The following is a 3,369-nucleotide window of genomic DNA, read 5'->3' as shown; positions in this document are numbered from 1 at the left end:
TTTTGGTTTTTCGAGAAAGGGTTTCTCTGTGGTTTTCAAGCCTGTCCTGGAACTAGCTCTTGTAGACCAGGCTGGTCTCGAACTCACAGAGATCCGCCTGCCTCTGCCTCCCCGAGTGCTGGGATTAAAGGCGTGCGCCACCACCCCCCGGCTTTTTTTTTTATTTTAAGTATGACTTTGTTGTTCCTGGAAATAACACATGCCCAGTGAAACCAAAAGCTGGAGAAGCAGTTACACTTCCTACAGGAGTGGACAGTGACAACAAGCATCTTCTGTAACGACCATTTTCAATTTATCATCAACTACTCTGAACTTACTAGGAGATGTAGTCAAAGTCAGAAGAGAAGACGCAGGGAGAGTATTCCTTTGTAGAGGACAGTGTCCCTCCAGAATCATCACGGGAAATAAACATTCTGTTGATTCTAGGTGGCAAAACAACGCGCAGTCAATTTCGATTACGGCTGATCATGCTGAGCTGACCTAATTTTCTTCCTTGCCTTGTTTGGTGTCATTCTTCCAGATCAAGTGTGTTTAATTCTTCTTCTAGTTCGTCCAGATCTTCCCCAGTGAACAGATTCTCATCCACGGGAACAGCATCGATGGATCCATTCTCTTGTCCCCCACTCTGCTGTCCTCGTCCAAGTCACTTCTCTCGCCATTTTCAGCCCGGCCTCCAGAAACTTCACTTAATTTGTTCTCATCTCTGTCTGAAGCGTGCGTGCTGAATCTTTCGAGACTGGCTACAGTGATACCCCTCTCTTCCACATCCCTCGGGATGTACAGGCTCACGTCTATGTCATTCACACCCACAGAGTCATCAACCACATCACCACCTGCTCCCTGAATGTAGCGGGTATCATCTGCATCCTCGTCATCATCATTAATCAGCTCAGGACGAAATTCAAACACCTCACGACCACTGATCACGAGTGCTTTCCCTGCTTTGAAGTCAGCTTTCCGTCTCTCCATATCTTGTTCAAGTTTATCACTCTTTTCTTGTCTTTTCCTTTTCTTCCACGCAAGGAAGGATTCTAGAGTGATTTTGGTAACATTTGGACCTAAGGCAGAACGCTCTCTTTCAATTAGATCTTCTAATGAAATCTCATCTTCTTTCTCTTCTTTCTTTTTGTCTTTCTTCAACACAAACCCAGGAGGAAGTGCATGACGATACACGCAATTGTCGCCACCTCCAGGACACACCCACAACCAGCCATACTTGTTATTTTCAATAGCTTCAAGGAAATGTCTGCACACTATCTGAGTTTTTGATTTTTTATTTTCCGCCTCACCATGCTTCTTGTTTACTACTTCTTCCAGCTTTTTCTCATCCCAATTATCCATAGTATCCTTTCCAAGTTCTTCATCTCTGGCATCGTTTTTCACAATTTCTCTCCAAAGTGAGGTCATGAGAGAACTTACATTTATCTCCTTTAGTACACTGCCCTTGTTTGAAGAATGCACACACCACAGATTTGGGATCTGCACCTTTACTTATCTTCTGTGTGGCAACTACAGGCTCGAACAGCTCATTCAGCTCCTGCAGCTCTTTCTTCTTGTCATCTTTCTTCAGCTTCTTCTCAGCTTCACTTTGTGCCACCTGACATGGATTCTGCTGACCAAATTTCACCTGATGAGTGACAGCCTTAATAAACTTCTGTTGCTTTGCTCCTTTCTCATTCTTTAGACCAAAAGTTTTGTCCTCGATGATCTTCTCCTTCTTCTTCTGCTCCGCCTTCTTACTGCCCCTGGCCTGAGCCTGTTTCTTGGGGGGCATCGCGGAGGAGGCAGAGGGGAGGGGCGCCGAGCTGACTGCGGCGCGGATGGCAACCGTCGGGGCGTCCGGCAGCTCCAGAATCTTTTAATCTTATAAATTCCCATTTATTCATTCACGTGATTATTTCCTGGGCTATTGTAGTACTTTTTGGAAAGTACACCCCTACCTACATCCTTTAGTATTTTTTTTTTGCTTTTCCTCAAGCAGCTTCCGAGTTTCAGATCTTCCATTGAAGTCTTTGATATGTTTTGCATTGATTTTTTTTATTGATATTGAGCTCTACATTTTTCTCTGCCCCCCTCCTGACCTCTCCCCTCCCCCCTTCAATCCTCCCCCAAGGTCCCCCTAGCTCCCAATTTACTCAGGAGATCTTGTCTTTTTCTACTTTCTACTTCCCATGTAAATTAGATCTATATAAGTCTCTCTTAGTGTTGTCTAAATTCTCTGGGATTGTGGTTTGTAGGCTGGCTCTCTTTGCTTTATGTTTAAAAACCACCTATAAGTGAGTACATGTGATAATTGTCTTTCTGTGTCTGGGTTACCTCACTCAAAATAATGTTTTCTAGCTCCATCCATTTTCCTGCAAAATTCAATATGCCGTTATTTTTTTCTGCTGTGTAGTACTCCATTGTGTAAATGTACCACATTTTTCTTATCCATTCTTCAATCGAGGGGCATTTAGGTTGCTTCCAGGTTCTGGCTATAACAAACAAAGCTGTTTTGAACATGGTTGAGCACATGTCCTTGTGGCACATTGAGCATCCTTTGGATATATACCCAAAAGTGGTATTATTGGGTCTTGAGGAAGGTTGTTTCCTAATTTTCTGAGAAATCGCCACACTGACACCCAAAGGGACTGTACCAGCTTGCATTCCCACCAGCAATGCAGGAGTGTTCCCTTTTCCCCACAACTGTAGGGATAAGTCCCACCCCTTAGGGGGCGTGTTCGCCTTGGGCTAATATCTGCCTATAAATTTGGCGAGCATGCTCCAAGCTGTCTCTTCTACTTTCCTGGTCTCTGCAGGAACGGTGGTTCTGTAAGTCTATTTCTACATTAAAACTATATATATTTTTACAAACTGTCTGCATTCGTTTACGCCGCTACATTTTGGCGTCCAACGTCAGGCTATTTTGCCCCCGACTCAACCGGGTAGCCCACTAGCTAACACAGCACCCTCCTGGGTGCTGTTTTTCAGTTCGTGACTCCGGCCCCAAGATTCTGTTCTGTTTACTCCTCCCATCTATCTTCTAACCAATGAGGACCAAGCAGTTTCTTTTTATTTAACCAATGACCTTCCTCCATCACACAACCTCTCCAGCATAAGTTGTCATCAGTGTTTTTGATCTTGGCCATTCTTACAGGTGTAAGATGGAATCTCAGAGTTGTTTTGATTTGCATTTCTCTGATGACTAAGGATGTTGAACATTTCCTTAAGTGTCTTTCAGCCATTTTAGATTCCTCTGTTGAGAGTTCTCTGTTTAGGTCTGTACTCCATTTTTTTATTGGATTATGTAATCTTTTGGTGCGCAATTTCTTGAGTTCTTTGTATATTTTGGAGATCAGACCTCTGTCTGATGTGGGGTTAGTGAAGATC

At 43.7% G+C, this 3,369-nt stretch overlaps 1 pseudogene; it reads right to left on the bottom strand.

The window, feature by feature from the left end:
* Positions 1 to 429: 429 nt before the first annotated feature.
* On the bottom strand, positions 430 to 1,774 carry LOC142831842 (zinc finger CCCH domain-containing protein 15 pseudogene; annotated as a pseudogene).
* Positions 1,775 to 3,369: the final 1,595 nt, after the last annotated feature.

This window comes from Microtus pennsylvanicus, chromosome 11 (assembly GCF_037038515.1).
Source record: "Microtus pennsylvanicus isolate mMicPen1 chromosome 11, mMicPen1.hap1, whole genome shotgun sequence".
Taxonomy (NCBI): Eukaryota; Metazoa; Chordata; class Mammalia; order Rodentia; family Cricetidae; genus Microtus; species Microtus pennsylvanicus.
This window is presented reverse-complemented; position numbering and strand designations above follow the sequence as displayed.